The following is a 19,101-nucleotide window of genomic DNA, read 5'->3' on the forward strand; positions in this document are numbered from 1 at the left end:
TCAGAGAAATCTGCTTCTTTCTCCTCTTGATCATTCACGCTCACTTCATAAGTAATATGTTCAGTGAAGACAGCTATTACCATTACTCAGATAGGAGATGGCAGTTGGTGCTTTTAAAATTCTATAGAGAGTAAGGGTACCGTCACACAGTGGCATTTTGATCGATACGACGGCACGATTCGTGACTGTAAGACTCATGTCGGTATGGTAGTTGGGGGCAGGTATATCTCGCCCAGGTATTTGTCCTATGTGAATTAGGCTGCTCAGTATCTTCAGGATGCGAATGGGTTAACAAGTGCAGGAATAAAGGATGACCAGCTGGGGGCTTTCCAGCGTCAGCCTGGGGCACACAGATTGCCTGTCTGTGTGAGACAAACGTGAGTGAGAGCTGTGCTCAAGAATTGTGTAATGTTAGCTGGGTGGGGGAAGCCCCCCAGTTGTTGAGATAGCAACGTGTTGGTTTAGTTAGCGCCGGACAGGCTAGGATTTATTTTTATGTTTTGTTTTATCTATGTTGCTTTCACGTTAATAAATCTGACCTGAGGTCAGCCTGCTCAGAAAACCTGCTGTACGCCTCAGATTCAATGCACAAACCACGTGGCCTTTGACCCCAGCAAAGGCGATCCCGGAGTATTGTGTCACATTGTGGTGGAGAACGCGGGCATAACGTGGCACAGGCGACAGTATGGAAGACGTGGTGAAAGCCCTAGTACAGTCCACTGCCGTACCGCAGCAGGCCACTGCCGCACAGCATGAAGCTAATCGCTTGATGGCCGCACAGCTGAAAGAGTTGGTGGACATGACGGTTGCAGACCGCCAACTTCTCCAACAGGTGGCGCAGCGCCTGGTGAGCATGCCTGACGCTGACCCGGAAGCAGAGTCCAGAAGGATCCATGTGAGTCGATACTGGCAAAAGCTGACTGCAGAAGATGACGTCGAGGCATACCTGACAACGTTTGAACGGACGGCATTGAGAGAGAAGTGGCCGAAGGCACGATGGGCCGATTTGATTGCCCCGTTTCTCTCCGGCGAGGCCCAAAAAGCTTACCATGATTTGGACCCGGAGGTCGCTCAGGACTTTGAGAAGCTGAAAGCTGAGATCCTGGCCCGGCTGGGTGTGACGACGGCTGTCCGTGCACAGAGGGTACATCAGTGGACATACCAGCAAGATAAACAGGCGCGGTCTCAGATGTTCGACCTGATCTACTTGACAAAGAAATGGCTGCAACCCGAGGTACTGACAATACCCGAAATAATCCAGCGGGTTGTCCTGGACAAGTACCTGAGAGTACTACCACCAGCGCTGAAAAGGTGGGTAAGCCAAGGAAATCCCACGACAGCGGATCAACTTGTGGAGTTGGTCGAGCGTTACTCCGTGGCAGAAGGACTTCCCGACGACACCGCCAGGCCCCGGTCTGTGCCTCCTCCTCGTGGAGCCGGTAAGACTGTTCCAGGGATGACAGGTGAAGGAAAACCGCTTAAAACTGTGGGGGAGGAACCCGGGACTGCTCGCACTCCGAGACCGAGAGTATTGGATGGTGGTCTCAGTAGGGGACCTGTTAGGTGTTTCTGCTGCCATGAGAAGGGCCATGTTTCTGCGAACTGTCCTGTTACCGCTGAACCCATGCAGTGCGACGTTATAGACTCTAAAAAACGCATGTCTTTGGTTACACGGCTAGTGAGTGTGAATGCGGGTCAAAATGATACAGCGAAACACCTGTGTGAATTATCTGTTGATGGGAAAAATGTTGTGGCATTACTAGACTCTGGAAGTGTGGTGACTCTGGTGAAAGCTAGTCTGGTGGCACTTCCATCTGGTCCGTCTGGCAGGTTTTCTGTAACGTGTGTGCATGGTGACACCTGCTCGTACCTAACAGCGGTCATATGGATTTCCACATTCCATATTGGTCGGTGCAACACAAAGTGGGACTCATTCCCGCATTGTTACAGCATGTAATCCTGGGCAGGGATTTTCCCCATTTCTGGCAGTTGTGGGAGAATCAGTTGCTCCTTCACGGTAGCTGTACCCGTCAATCTTCTCCCATGCCATCAGGAGGTCCCGAGTCCCTAGAGGAGACACCACAGGAAGGTGTTGCTGGGGAGGTTAGTGAATCTAACCTTCAGTACCCCTTCTCCGTCATGGCGGGGGAAACTGAGGAAACTGAGGAACCTCAGCGAGAGGCGGAGGCAGACAGCCATCCGGCACCCTGCCTGCCATATTTGGGAGTCCAGTTGGATGACTTCCACAGCGAGCAAATGAAAGATCCTACCCTGACTCCGGCTAGTAAAAATGTAAAAATGATAGATGGGGTACCCGTAGAACCTGACACTAGGCTAGCGTACCCGTATATGGTTCTTGAAAATGATTTGCTTTACCAGGTAGAAAAAAAGGGGAAGACACTGTGCAACGGTTAGTGGTACCCAAACCTTATCGGCGGAAGGTACTGGACTTGGCCCACGGACATATAATGGGGGGACATCTGGGGGTACAGAAAACCACAGAAAGAATATCGCATTGTTTTGTGTGGCCTGGAATACATAATGATGTGCGTAACTATTGTGAGTCCTGTCCAGAGTGCCAAATCTCGGCACCTAAACCTCGGTTCTGTAGCCCTTTGGTACCCCTTCCTATCATTGGAGTCCCTTTTGAGAGAATTGGAATGGATTTGGTTGGGCCCCTTCCCCGATCCGCACGTGGGCACCAACATATCCTCGTCATCATGGACTATGCCACTCGTTACCCGGAAGCCATCCCTTTGCGTAACACAGCTACCAAGACGATCGCCAAGGAATTGGTACAAGTGTTTAGTCGGGTGGGAATTCCAAAACAGATACTCACCGACCAGGGGACTCCCTTTATGTCGAGGGTAATGAAGGAGCTCTGCAGACTCTTACAAATAGACCCGTTGCGTACGTCTGTCTATCACCCTCAAACAGATGGCCTGGTTGAGCGGTTCAACAAAACCTTAAAACAGATGCTCTGGAAGGCGATAGACAAAGATGGGAAGAACTGGGATTACTTGTTACCCTATTTGCTGTTTGCCATTAGGGAAATTCCCCAGTCTTCCACAGGGTTTTCGCCTTTCGAACTGTTGTACGCCCGTCGTCCCCGGGGACTGTTGGACGTCGCAAAAGAAACCTGGGAAGGTCAAATCACTCCCTTTAAAACGGTGATCAACCATGTAACACAAATGCAGGACCGTATTGCCGCTGTCATGCCCATTGTTAGGGACCATATGTTACAGGCCCAGGGAGCCCAGAGGCAAAGTTATGATAGAGGCGCTAAGGTCCATACATTTGCACCCGGGGATAGGGTGTTGATCCTAATCCCTACGGTGGATAGTAAATTTCTGGCGAAATGGCAGGGCCCCTTTGAGGTCCTGGAAAGAGTTGGTGAAGTGAACTATAAAGTGTACCAGCCTGGTAAGAGAAAACCAGAACAGATTTACCATGTGAATCTGATAAAACCCTTGAAAGACCGCTCTGCCCTAACGGCGGATCTGCCCCGTTCGGTTTGTTCACCTACCGTACCGGAGGTGCAGATTGCCGAGACTCTCTCGGAACGACAAAAATCTGAGGTTAAGCAGTTTTTGTTACAGAACCGACAGTTTTTCTCGGAAAAACCTGGCCGGACTAAGCTAGTGAAACATGAGATTGCCACAGAGCCTGGTGTCACAGTTCATGTGAAGCCCTACCGGATTCCGGAAGCACGCCGTGAAGCCGTCTCCCGGGAAGTGATGGCAATGTTTGACTTAGGAGTCATTGAGGAGTCGCACAGCGCCTGGTCCAGTCCAATCGTGTTAATACCTAAACCGGATGGCTCCATACGGTTTTGTAATGACTTTAGGAAACTGAATGCGGTTTCTAAATTTGATGCGTACCCTATGCCCCGGGTCGATGAGTTGATCGACCGGCTTGGTAAAGCCTGATACATTACGACCCTGGATCTAACAAAGGGGTACTGGCAGATCCCTCTGGCCAAGGCGGCCAGAGAGAAGACGGCATTTGCTACACCGGAAGGTCTGTTCCAGTATGTCTACATGCCGTTTGGACTTCACGGAGCTCCCGCAACGTTCCAGAGATTGATGGATCGAGTCTTGAGGCCCCACCGACAGTACGCTTCTGCCTACCTGGATGACATCGTAATTTACAGCCTGGACTGGGAAACTCACCTCCGGAAGGTACAAGCGGTGATTGATGACCTGCGAGATGCAGGCTTAACGGCAAACCCCAAGAAATGTCACATCGGGCTTGAAGAAGCCCGATACTTGGGCTACGTGATTAGCAGAGGAGTGGTTAAACCCCAGATCGACAAAATACAGGCAATCCAGGGCTGGCCACAACCAGTGAACAAGAAACAAGTACAAGCTTTCCTGGGGATTGCCGGCTATTATCGCCGGTTCATACCCAATTTTGCAGCCATGGCTACCCCCTTGACGGATCTTACCAAAGGGAGGGGTTCCGTCATGGTAAAATGGACCTCAGCTGCTGAGGAGGCCTTCCACAGCCTGAAACGGGCTTTGTGCTCTCAGCCCGTACTAGGGACTCCTGATTTCAGCAGCGAGTTTGTGGTACAAACTGATGCCTCTGATACTGGTGTCGGAGCTGTACTTTCCCAGGTGAGGGACGGAGTCGAACACCCGGTCCTCTACCTCAGCCGGAAACTGAATGTACATGAGCAGAGGTATGCAGTGGTTGAAAAAGAGTGCCTAGCCATTAAATGGGCTCTCGACTCCCTCAAGTATTACCTGGCCGGTAGGAAGTTTAGGCTGGTCACGGACCATGCCCCTCTCAAGTGGATGCACCTCCACAAGGACCGTAATAGTCGGGTAACCCGGTGGTTCCTTGCCCTGCAGGCTTACTCTTTTACGGTGGAGCACCGACCTGGGGTACAGATGGGGAACGCCGATGCCCTGTCCCGAGTGCACTGTTTCAAGATTGTTCTTGCTCGACCGGAGTGGTCTGAGCAAGGGGGGGAGATATGTAAGACTCATGTCGGTGTGGTAGTTGGGGGCAGGTATATCTCGCCCAGGTATTTGTCCTATGTGAATTAGGCTGCTCAGTATCTTCAGGATGCGAATGGATTAACAAGTGCAGGAATAAAGGATGACCAGCTGGGGGTTTCTAGCGTCAGCCTGGGGCACACAGATTGCCTGTCTGTGTGAGACAAACATGAGTGAGAGCTGTGCTCAAGAATTGTGTAATGTTAGCTGGGTGGGGGAAGCCCCCCAGTTGTTGAGATAGCAACGTGTTGGTTTAGTTAGCGCCGGACAAGCTAGGATTTATTTTTATGTTTTGTTTTATCTATGTTGCTTTCACGTTAATAAATCTGACCTGAGGTCAGCCTGCTCAGAAAACCTGCTGTACGCCTCAGATTCAATGCACAAGCCACGTGGCCTTTGACCCCAGCAAAGGCGATAACGAAGTATTGTGTCACATGACGTTCCAGCGATATCCTTACGATCTCGCTGTGTCTGACACGCTCCTGCGATCAGGGACCCCGCTGAGAATCGTACGTCGTAGCAGATCGTTTGAAACTTTCTTTCGTCGTCTAGTGTCCCGCTGTGGCGGCATGATCGCATGGTGTAACAAAGGTGTGCACGATATTGTATACGATGTGCGCATAGTAACCAACAGCTTCTACATCGCAAATACATCGTGAAGTTATCGCTCCAGCGTCGTGCATTGCGAAGTGTGACCACAGTCTACGACGCTGGAGCGATATTGGAGCGATGCTGGAGCGTCACGGATCGTGCCGTCATAGCGACCAAAGTGCCACTGTGAGACGGTACCCTTAAGGGGAGGAGGAAGGATGAGTGAGAGGCCGACACTGACATTCTATGGAGGAGCGAGGGGCCAACAATGACATCCTATGGAGGAGCGAGGGGCCGACACTGACAGCCTATGAAGGAGTGAGAGGCCGACACTGATTCTATAGTGGAGCGAGAGGCCGACACTGACATTCTATGGAGGAGCGAGAGGTCGACACTGACATTCTATGGAGGAGCGAGAGTTCGACACTGACCAAAAGAGGTCTAGTTTCTATATGTACTTCTTCATGCCCCAGGAAGAAAAACATATCGAAACGTGCGTTGGGGTAAAAGGCAGGTTTGCCCAGTTTCTACCCTGGTAAGAATTATTTTGGCACTTTAATTGATCCCAATGTTACCATGGGCTAGTGAATGTTTACATGGTCATATGCACTATAGCACTTTGTAGCCTTTTCTCTGAGTTATTTACTTGTTTATACCCATACAAAGGAGTACCACAATAGGCTGGCAAAGGCTATATTTTTCATGCACCCAATCACTTTAATAGCCCCCTTTTTTCTCTTCTGTGTAATGACTATTCATGCTTTTATTTGAGGCTCATTGGCACTTTAGAAGCACCAGATGGCTATGGTTATCATATTTTAGACACCAACAATTCAGAGGAGCTACTTTAGGTTATTTGAGGATCTTTTTGCAATAATTATTTAGATGTACCATGTGTGGTTGCTGAGATAGACCTGTTTGACAAGAGGTCAAATTTATTATTTTATTATTATTATTTGCGGGATCAATCTATGAGATTTTTGTTGAAATTTGTATTATAAATAAAGTTTTCGTCTTTATAGATTCTTTGTCTGTCCAGTATTTTGGATGGTCTGGTTATATATGCTCAGTGGAATGTGATGTTATGTTGATTTAAGCTGGACTAATATGTATATACTAATGGTAATGTTTGAGACTGTGGTTCCAGCTCTCTTCAGGGCATTGAACAGGTTCTCCCGTGTAGTTCTGGGCTGATTCTTGACTTTTCTCAGAATCATCCTTACCCCACAAGGCGAGACCTTACATGGAGCCTCAGACCGAGGAAGATTGACAGTTATCTTGTGTTTCTTCCATGTTCTAATAATTGTGCAAACAATTTTTTCCCTGGTGGCCTTAGACAGCTCTTTGATCTCGGCCATGGTGGAGAGGTTGGAGTGTGATTGACTGAGTGTGTGAACAGGTGTCTTTTATACAGTTAACAAGTTCTAATCAATGCAATTAATTCAGGCAATGAGTGCAGAGTAGAATAGTTTCTTGAAGAAAAACTAAAAGGTCTGTGAAAACAGAATTCTTGCTGGCTGGTAGGTGATCAGATACTTATTTCATGCAATAAAATGCAATTTATGTAAAAATAATACAACGTGAGTTTCACTTTTTTATTTTTAGGTTCTGTCTCTCACAGTTAAGGTGTACCTATAATAAAAATTACAGACCTCTCTATTCTTTGTAGGTGAGAAAACTTGCAAAATCGGCAGTGCACCAAATACTTATTTTCCCCACTGCATAAACTTGAGGTTATAAATGATTTTCAAAAATACTTCAAGTTCCTATTAATTCATCCATTTGTATAAATAGATTTTGATCAACTTGTTCAGTGCTGAAACTCTGGCCTTAAATGTTTTTCTCAAATTATTTCTTGAGCAGCTCAGGGTTATGCAGTCTCCTCACTTCCTGGTCTGGTTAGCAGTGGACAGTAGTATTAGTCTACGTTCACACTAGCGTTATGCTAGTTTGCGTCGGGCGACGCAGCGGCGACGCATGCGTCATCTGCCCCTATATTTAACATGGGGGACACATGCGTTTTTTTTTGTTGCGTTGTGCGACGCATGCGTCTTTTTTGCCGCTAGCGTCGGACCAAGAAAACGCAACAAGTTGCATTTTTCTTGCGTCCAAATTTCGGCAAAAACCGACGCATGCGTTTTTGCGTGCGTTGCGTCGCCGACGCAGCGGCGCACAGCGCTAGTGTGAACGTAGCCTTAGAAATACCAAGCTTACCACAAGTTCTGCTGTAACACATTCAGCTACTAGTGCCTTGATCTGTATCTATACTTTTATCACTACTTTTGCATATAGAGATAATAAGGCATTTGAAGAAGAAAAAAAAGGAAGAGTAAAAGTCATGACTAAAGGTACCGTCACACTAAGCGACGCTGCAGCGATACCGACAACGATCCGGATCGCTGCAGCGTCGCTGTTTGGTCGCTGGAGAGCTGTCACACAGACAGCTCTCCAGCGACCAACGATGCCGGTAACCAGGGTAAACATCGGGTTACTAAGCGCAGGGCCATGCTTAGTAACCCGATGTTTACCCTGGTTACCATCGTTAAAGTAAAAAAAACAACCACTACATACTTACCTACCGCTGTCTGTCCCCGGCGCTCTGCTTCTCTGCACACCTCCTGCACTGGCTGTGAGCGCCGGTCAGCCGGAAAGCAGAGCGGTGACGTCACCGCTCTGCTTTCCGGCCGCTGTGCTTACAGTCAGTGCAGGAGGAGTGCAGAGAAGCAGAGCGCCGGGGACAGACAGCGGTAGGTAAGTATGTAGTGGTTGTTTTTTTACTTTAACGATGGTAACCAGGGTAAACATCGGGTTACTAAGCGCGGCCCTGCGCTTAGTAACCCGATGTTTACCCTGGTTACCAGCGAAGACATCGCTGAATCGGCGTCACACACGCCGATTCAGCGATGTCAGCGGGAGATCCAGCGACGAAACAAAGTTCTGGACTTTCTTCCCCGACCAGCGATATCACAGCAGGGGCCTGATCGCTGCTGCCTGTCACACTGGACGATATCGCTAGCCAGGACGCTGCAACGTCACGGATCGCTAGCGATATCGTCTAGTGTGACGGTACCTTTAGGCTACTTTCACACTAGCGTCGGTACGGGCCCGTCGCAGTGCGTCAGGCCGACGTATGCTGTGAAGTAAAATCACATCAGGGCAGCAGATGCAGTTTTACAACGCATCCGCTGCCCCATTGTAAGGTCCGGGGAGGAGGGGGCGGAGTTCCGGCCGCGCATGCGCGGTGGAAAAAGAGGACCCGACGGACAAAAAAAGTTGCAAGCAACGTTTTTTTGTCCCGACGGACAAAAAAACACGTTGCATCCGTCGCACAACGGATGCAACGTGTGGCAATCCGTCGCAATGCGTTGCTAATTAAAATCTATGGAGAAAAACGCATCCTGCAGGCAACTTTGCAGGAAGCGGTTTTTCGGCAAAACAACACATTGTGACGTGCCTCGAACGATGCTAGTGTGAAAGTAACCTAAGAGAAGAATCCGATGGTTGGAGCTGGTGATTTTGCAAGATTTAAAACAGCAGCTCAACAGGAACTGAGTGGAAGGGAAGTGATCAGCTAATTGCAGAATAGAAATCAATAGCTTTGAGAGAGCTGACTGGTAAATTTAGGGTTAACTCCTCTTTTGGAATGAACTACTATGCCCTCTTAGCCATGCAAACTAGCTGTACAATATGTAAAGGCCCCTTCACATTAAGCGACGCTGCAGCGATACCGACAACGATCCGGATCGCTGCAGCGTCGCTGTTTGGTCGCTGGAGAGCTGTCACACAGACAGCTCTCCAGCGACCAACGATGCCGGTAATCAGGGTAAACATCGGGTTACTAAGCGCAGGGCCGCGCTTAGTAACCCGATGTTTACCATCCTAAAAGTAAAAAAAACAAACACTACATACTTACCTTCAGCTGTCTGTCCCCGGCGCTCTTCTTCTCTGCACTCCTCCTGTACTGGCTGTGAGCGTCGGTCAGCCGGAAAGCAGAGCGGTGACGTCACCGCTCTGCTTTCCGGCCGCTGTGCTCACAGTCAGTGCAGGAGGAGTGCAGAGCAGCTGAGCGCCGGGGACAGACAGCGGTAGGTAAGTATGTAGTGTTTGGTTTTTTTTACTTTTACGCTGGTAACCAGGGTAAACATCGGGTTACTAAGCGCGGCCCTGCGCTTAGTAACCCGATGTTTACCCTGGTTACCAGTGAAGACATCGCTGGATCGGTGTCACACACGCCGATCCAGCGATGTCCGCGGGAGATCCAGCGACGAAATAAAGTTCTGGACTTTCTTCAGCGACCAACGATCTCCCAGCAGTGGGCCTGATCGTTGGTCGCTGTCACACATAACGATTTCCTTAACGATATCGTTGCTACGTCACAAAAAGCAACGATATCGTTAACAATATCGTTATGTGTGAAGGTACCTTACGATAAAAGCTCTCACAGCAGGAGAATGACAGCAGATAGCTAAAAGCAAGTCAACTGCAAACTTGCTTTTTCATGCTGTCTAACTAATACAATTTAATCCAAATGCATTGTACTGCAATCTCCCACAGTATTAATTATCTTAGATCCTCTGATGCTGTTGAGATATCCTGGCACCTCTCTCTGACTCTTTGGTGCTGGTAATAGCACTATCAATGCTTGTACCAATTATTTTAATGACACACAATAATATGTATGAAGAAATACTCTTTCTGCTATTAATCTCAAGATAATTTTACTTTTACTCTTTGGTTCATATTAAAAAAAAAATCTTTAGTTTGAATTTTTCTTTCTCTTCTAGCAATTTTTCAAATTATCCAGAGCATCAGGATGAGCATATGAGAGAAGAAGAAAAAGTAGAACATTTGTATTATGCTATCAGTCATAGTGGATGAAGCCGTAGCTGCGAGTTGGTGGACATCTTGAGAATCCATTATATATTTTGTGCCTACAAAGCTTATCTTAAAGAAAGACAAATTAGGAGAATCTATCCTTAGTCCTGATGGGCTTAATCATCAACAACTGTGCCAAGGAAAGACTTATTTCTTTCCTAAACATTCGTCAGCTAATGCATGTCAGTTAACCATTACCATACCATTTTTTCATTATTTCATTTATTTAGTAATTTTAAATATTTGCTATGGATGAGAAGGTTTGTGGTCAATATGTTTAAAGAACACATTAGGGTATGTTCAAACAATGAGGCCCCAAAACATATAGTTCTTCATAAATGCTGCATTCAAAAGACATTGCAGCATATCACATGCCTCAGTTGAAGATAGGGGGAAAAAGCTTTTAAGACAAAAATAGTTTTAGGAATATATCGTTGTACTCCAACTTTAAGAAAAAAGTGCTGCAAATCCACAGCAAAGACTCATATATTTATCTCATATAGGGTAGCTAGAAGGAATATAGAGCGCACATAGGGTCTTATCCGAGATAAAGGCAATATTCGTGAGAGATAATATAAATTCACTCACCTATTATGGTTGTGTAAGACACAAACACTGCACTTAGCATTGGCGGCTGCTGCAAGCCCCGATGTGATTTTCCTTGGCTAGATGAAGAGAATGGGGCATCAGACTGCGCTGCTCGCCTGTCAGGATAACGTACCAGAGAAGTCCAAATAGATGTAATAGAGAATAGCAAAAGAAGGCACATGGAGACGCCTCCTTTCAAATAAAAAACAAAAAACAAAAAACACCACACCCAGTGGGTGGGGAATCTGACTTAAACACATATTCAAACATATATGTACATCATAAAACACACGAAACAATCATAAAATATAATTGAGTATAGCACTTAAAACCATTGCTCATACATGTAAAAATCTGAATCCAAAAAGCACATTAAAAAGAGTACAGTAGTTAAGCAAATGAATAACTTTTGCAAGCTGGGCGAGTGCTAGAACCTACATTGTTAAAACATTTATTCTTTGTCAGGACCCTGCTACTGATGTTTTGAACCATTGAGCCCTGGGTGGATTTGATTGGATTGTTTTGTTTGGTGGTAGTTTCACAAAAGTCTGTGAAATCAAAGAGATAACAGTGGAAAGAAAAAAAAAATCCATGAGAATTATTTTTTATTTTTATTTTTTCCCCTTCAATTGAACAAATCAGTTGTTTCATTGAGTCCATGGGGATTTATAGTGTTCAGCTTGTGAATCCAGAAGATCTCTTTTCTGTTGAGAGTCTGGACTCGATTAGGCCGGCGTCACACTTGCGAGTTTTACGGACGTAAGAGCGCAGAAACTACGCCCGTAAAACTCGCAAAACATACGGCACAATTATTCTCTATGCCCCTGCTCCTATCTGCCGTATTTTACGGCTTTCTACGGCCGTAGAAAATCGCAGCATGGTGCGTTTGTCACCGTACTGCGCAAGAAATACGCCAATGAAAGTCTATGGAAGCCTGAAAAATACGGATCACACACGGACCAGCAGTGTGACTTGCGAGAAATACGCAGCGGTGTTAGCGAGAAAAGCAGGTAATTCATTGCGGTGTACAGTAAAATCACACTGACAGCTTCCAGTAGAATAGGTAGAATAAATGTGTACACATAGAATAGGTATATATATATATATATATATGTCAGTGAGGCACATATATATATACATATATATATATATATATATATTTATTAATATTTCTTCCAGCGCTAGACAGCTTTAAAGCCGGTAATTCAATTACCGGCTTTTGCTCTCTCCTTCCTAAACCCGACATGATTTGAGACATGGTTTACATACAGTAAGTACATGTCTTCTCCCCCTTTTTTTGCATATTCCACACTACTAATGTTAGTAGTGTGTAGATGCAAAATTTGGCCGTTCTATCTACTAAATTAAAGGGTTAAATGGCGGAAAAAATTGGCGTGGGCTCCCGGGCAATTTTCTCCGCCAAAGTAGTAAAGCCAGTGACTGAGGGCAGATATTAATAGCCTGGAGAGGGTCCACGGTTATTGGCCTCCCTCTGGCTAAAAACACCTGCCCCCAGCCACCCCAGAAAAGGCACATCTGGAAGATGCGCCTATTCTGGCACTTGGCCACTCTCTTCCCATTGCCGTGTAGCGGTGGGATATGGGGTAATGAAGGGTTAATGCCACCTTGCTATTGTAAGGTGACATTAAGCCAAATTGATAATGGAGAGGCGTCAATTATGACACCTATCCATTATTAATCCAATACCAGGAAAGGGTTAAAAAAATACACAAACACATTATTAAAAATTATTTTAATGAAATAAAACAAAGGTTGTTGTAATATTTTATTGAACGCCCATTCCAATCACTGAAGACCCTCGTTCTGTAACAAAAAAAAAAAAAACAACAATATCCTTACCTTCCGCAGATCTGTAAAGTCCAACGATGTAAATCCATCTGAAGGGGTTAAAATATTTTGCAGCCACGAGCTGTGCTAATGCATTGATGCTCGTGGCTGCAAAACCCCGGGGAATGAAGGTAAAGTAGGTCAATGACCTATATTTACCTGCATTTGCGGTGAGGCGCCCTCTGCTGGTTGTTCCTAGATCGTGGGAACTTTCCTAGAAAGCTCCCAGGCTCGAGTTCATAAGAGGCGCCCTCTGCTGGTTGTCCTCATATGAACTCGAGCCTGGGAGCTTTCTAGAAAAGTTCCCACGATCTAGGAACGACCAGCAGAGGGCGCCTCACCGCAAATAAAGGTAAATATAGGTCATTGACCTACTTTACTTTCATTCCCCGGGGTTTTGCAGCCACGAACAACATTGCATTAGCAAAGCTCGTGGCTGCAAAATATTTTAACCCCTTCAGATGGATTTACATCGTTGGACTTTACAGATCTGCGGAAGGTAAGGATATTGTTGGTTTATTATGTTTTTTTTTGTTACAAAACGAGGGTCTTCAGTGATTGGATTGGGCGTTCAATAAAATATTACAACAACCTTTGTTTTTATTTCATTAAAATAATTTTTAATAATGTGTTTGTGTATTTTTTTTAACCCTTTCCTAGTATTGGATTAATAATGGATAGGTGTCATAATTGACGCCTCTCCATTATTAATTTGGCTTAATGTCACCTTACAATAGCAAGGTGGCATTAACCCTTCATTACCCCATATCCCACCGCTACACGGGAATGGGAAGAGAGTGGCCAAGTGCCAGAATAGGCGCATCTTCTAGATGTGCCTTTTCTGGGGTGGCTGGGGGCAGGTGTTTTTAGCCAGGGGGGGCCAATAACCGTGGACCCTCTCCAGGCTATTAATATCTGTCCTCAGTCACTGGCTTTACTACTCGGGCGGAGAAAATTGCGCGGGAGCCCACGCCAATTTGTTCCGCCATTTAACCCTTTAATTTAGTAGATAGAATGGCCAAATTTTGCATATACACACTACTAACATTAGTAGTGTGGAATATGCAAAAAAAATGGAGAGAAGACATGGTTTACTGTATGTAAACTATGTCTCATATCATGTCGGGTTCAGGAAGGAGAGAGCAAAAGCCGGTAATTGAATTACCGGCTTTAAACCTATCTAGCGCTGTTTGAAGTTAAAATATATATACATATATGTGTCTAATGACATATATATATATATATATATATAGATATATATATATATATATCTATATATATATATATATATATAGACAGTATATAGATATATATATATTTTTTTTAACACATGGATCCCTAGTATAGCCGTATGTCGGATTTGCAAGCCTGCGAGAAAACCACGCAGTACGGATGCCATACGGATTACATACGGAGGATGCCATGCGCAAAATACGCTGACACACCCTGCCTACGGAGGAGCTACGGACCACTATTTTGGGGACTTTTCAGCGTATTACGGCCGTAATATACGGACCGTATTGTTTTACGCTGTGTGTGACGCCGGCTTTAGGATTATCAAAGGGGACATGGTCAACAGGGATCACCCTGAAGCATATCCTTTTGTTGTGATACATTGCATAATGCCTGGAAAGACCATGCTGTAAAAATCCTTCTTTTATATTATACCTGTGCGAGTTTATTCTTTTATGCAGCTGTTGCGTTGTCCTGCCCACATATAATTTCTTACATTCACATATAATGACATAGATGACAAAACTGGATTGGCAAGTCAAATGGTATTTGATTTGAAACTCATCTGAATTTCCACTGTCTGATGAAAAAGTTTTTGCATCATGAATGATGCTGGAGCAGCACAGGCATCTCGGGATGCCACATCTATAGGAGCCTTGTCTGGGCCTTTTTGTAGAGGGATTGAGATCCTCTTTTTTCTTTAGCCAGCTGGGGGCCAACATGTTTTTCAATGTTGGTGCCCTTCGAAACGTTATCAGGGGATTGCTGGGAAGAAGCTTCCCCAATATGGGATCATTAAGAAGTATGCCCCAATGTTTTTTCAGAACCAGGCGAATTCTCTTGTTCTGGGCTGAAAAAGTGGTAATAAAATTGAAGCTGAACTTCGTATCAGATGCAGATTTTTTTGTTTTTATATTATTAGAGATTAAGTATATCCTATTTTTATGCTTTCAGAGAAGGCTCTATGGATCAATTTTTTGGGGTAACTTCTCTCAAGAAATCTATGTGATAAAACTTTTGATTGGTTAATGAAATCTATATCCATACTGCAGTTCCTCTTGATTCTTTTATTTTGGTTGAGTGGAATATTCCTCAACCATTTGGTGTAGTGTCCACTTTGATAATGGACATAACTGTTCGCATCCACAGGTTTGAAGTAGGTTCTTGTATGAATTTTTATATTGTCATGAAAAAAAGTGAGGTCAAGGAAGTCAACTGTGTCAGGGTTTACTACAGGGGTGAAACCCAAACCCCAGGTGTTGTCTGCAATGCTCCTGAGGAATGACCCCACATCATCGTTTGAATTATCATAAATAAAGAATAAATCATCTATGTAACGTTTGTAAATGATGATGTTGGGTGCATGTATACTGCTGTATATGAAAATGGACTCAAAGATGGCCATAAACAAATTTGCATAAGTTGGCGCCACCTTCGAGCCCATTGCGGTCCCAAGTATCTGATGGTATAGAGTATCTTGAAAGGTAAAAAAATTATTATGGAGTATGAACTGCATGCTTTCATATAAAAAATCTTTTTGTCTAGGTGTCAAACGTGGATCAATGTCTATGAAGGTTTTAAAACACACCAGTCCCAAATCATGTGGGATGCTGGAATAGAGGGTGGATACATCCATGGAAATAAAAACAAAAGTGTTCTTCCATGGGATGTCCTTCGTAAATCGGATTAGATGACTGGAGTCCCTCAAGTAACTGTGTAGTTGGTCTACATGTGTGTGCATCACTACATCCACATAATTTGCAAGGTTTGATGTCAGGGACCCTATCCCTGAAATTATGGGTCTCCCAGGGGGCCTTTTAGCATCCTTGTGGATTTTCGGAAGGTGATAGAAAAAAGCAATCGGGGGATTGACAACTCTTAGAAAATGTCCTCTGATTTATTCAGAATGCTCTGTCTATCAGCTTTTGATATCAAAGCGTTATAAGCAATAACTGCATTATTATATTGAGTGTTATCAACCTTATTGTAAGTCTTGGGGTCAGATAATAGTCTAAATGCTTCTGCTAGATAATCCCCCCCCGTCCTGTACCACTATTCCTCCCCCCTTGTCTGCCATGTGGATGACAAGGTCTGGATTGCTCTTTATGGATTTTAATGCCTCTTTTTCTTTTAGGGTGAGATTGTATTCCCCTTTGCTATGTGTCAAAATGATTTTGTCCATTTCGTTTGAAACAAGATCAGAGAAAGTTTTCAGATGGTGGCCCTGACTTTGGATGGGGTAAAAATTAGACGTTCCTTTCATGATAAATAGGATCTTCCGTTATTTTTGTGCTCTGGAGTGGGTTTTCTTTGGAGAAATGTCGCTTAAGGGTATGTGCACACGTCAGGATTTCTTGCAGAAATTTTCCTGACAAAAAACGGACATTTCTGCCAGAAATCCGCATGCGGTTTTACCGCGATTTTACCGCGATTTTGACGCGTTTTGATGCGTTTTTGGGGTGTTTTTTGTGCGTTTTGCGGGAAAAACGAAGAAAATCCGCAAAAATAATGAACATGCTCATTTTTTTACCGCGATGCGTTTTTTTCGCGGAAAAAAACGCATCCATGTGCACAAAACATGCAGAATGCATTCTAAATGATAGAATGCATAATGTATGCGTTTTTAATGAGTTTTTATAGCGTTTTTAGCGTGAAAAACCGCGAAAAAATCTGAACGTGTGCACATGGCCTAAGTGTTAGCTTTCTTATAAAGGACTGAAAGTCCATGAATAGATCTATGTCTCTAGTGTTATAGGTGGGGCAAAAAGAAAGACCTTTCTGTAGGAGAGAGGTTTCTGTAAAGGAAAGGTTATAACTGGATAGATTGAAAATATTGTTATTTTTTGTGATAGAACCATTGGTAGCTGTATCCATGTCATTTCCATTTGTTGGTACAACTTTTATATCAGGGAAGGCCTCCCTTTTTTGTTTATGTTTTCCACCCCCTCTTTTCCCTCTGGGGCGTTTTTTCGTTTTACTGATTTTACTGAGAGGTACTTCGTAATGACATTGTTCTGGAAGGAAGCCCTGGGTAAAAAAGGCACCAGAGAGCTTCCCCCATCAGTATTGTCAATCACAACCTTATTTCCATCTGTTTCTATTTCATTTGTGATAAGTGGTGATGTTTGAGAGGATGCTCCCTCTTCTGTCTCGTGTATACTGAAATCAAGGAGATTAATCTCCACCTGATCGGTATTCCCTTTATCAGGTGACGTTTTTGTCTGGTCAATACTTTCATTATCAGACAAAAAATTTTGGGATGTGGCCAATTTCCTATCTTTTTTATTTTTTCTATCTGCTCAATGATAGCCCTCAAATTGACTTGAGTGTCAAACAGGGTTTTTTCTTTTGTTCCATTGTTCTTATGTTTGCACTACCCAGTGTGGATTGGATTGATCTCTGGGACCTGTTCTGTGGGGATTGTAACAGCCTTTGGTTTGTTTGTAATTAGTTCAACCCCCTTGTGTGTGTTCTCATTGATTTTAGGTGATTCAGTGGTGATCAGATCCACCCTTGTAACAATATTGTCAGTTTCCTTTTGTTGTTTGAGGAGCATGTTTGTCCCTGGACTAGAAATAGGTGTATGACCTTTTTGGATGGGAAGGAATTTTTTAGGAGGACCATTCCCTATGGGGGACTCAGTCCTCTTGTAACTGCTATTAGTGAACCTCCTTTTGTGAAGGAATTCCCCCCCTCTGTTTCCATTGGGAGGTCTGGGCACCAGATTGGGATTAGGTGCTTGGGAGTTCACAGGCGCTCCCTTGTTACTGGAGTTATAATCCTCCCTATCTCTATAAAGTTTTTTTTAGATTTTTTTTAAATCGTTTCCTGTTCCAGTTGCAGAATTTTTGTAGTGATAGCTGAATTCAATTTATGATATTCAGGGTGTGTATTAAAATGCAACAATTCCATAGACACCAGAGTGATTCTCTCTGCTGCAGCTTCAGCAATGGTAGTCCGTTTTTTAAACAAGCATTGCAACATACCTTGGGTACAATTGTTTAAAACAGTCTCCCACTCCTCTGTGAAAACCGGGTCCTGTGGGAAAGCAGATAGATGGTTGATCCTCGGACCTCTAGGACAAAGTTTTTCATCCAGGTAAATAGAGAGGAACCGTGCATCGATGTAATAATGCAGTTCGTCTCTTAATAAGTCTTCTAGTTGATGGAATAATTTCCTCATCCTTGTAGTATCCTCCTCCGTGAAAGGTGTTGTGTCATTGAGGTCAATTTGCGGCTGAGACTTGTTTTCGATGGTTTGCACAATGAGTCTCTCTCGGGATGACAGTCTGTGTGGGAAGTAGTCCATAATGCCCCGCTGCTGCTCAAAACCGTAAAAGAGGAGGTCTTGAGGAACCTCCTGAACATGTGACTAGGTAGCTAGAAGGAATATAGAGCGCACATAGGGTCTTATCCGAGATAAAGGGAATATTCGTGAGAGATAGTATAAATTCACTCACCTATTATGGTTGTGTGAGACACAACCACTGCACTTAGCATTGGCGGCTGCTGCAAGCCCCGTTTATTAACCAAGTAAAACGTCAAAAAACTTTATTTAAACTTCAGTACATAAAAATCATATAAAATATGCTTATATGAGATAAATCCTTGGCTAGATGAAGAGAATGGGGCATCAGACTGCGCTGCTCGCCTGTCAGGATAATGTACCAGAGAAGTCCAGATATAGATGTAATAGAGAATAGACTTTATTTCTACGCGTTTCGTGGTGAGGAAGTGGTGTGATCACCACGAAACGCGTAGAAATAAAGTCTATTCTCTATTACATCTATTTGGACTTCTCTGGTACATTATCCTGACAGGCGAGCAGCGCAGTCTGATGCCCCATTCTCTTCATCTAGCCAAGGATTTATCTCATATAAGCATATTTTATATGATTTTTATGTACTGAAGTTTAAATAAAGTTTTTTGACGTTTTACTTGGTTAATATGCTTTTCATTCCATT

The sequence above is a fragment of the Ranitomeya imitator genome, chromosome 3, assembly GCF_032444005.1.
Source record: "Ranitomeya imitator isolate aRanImi1 chromosome 3, aRanImi1.pri, whole genome shotgun sequence".
Lineage (NCBI taxonomy): Eukaryota > Metazoa > Chordata > Amphibia > Anura > Dendrobatidae > Ranitomeya > Ranitomeya imitator.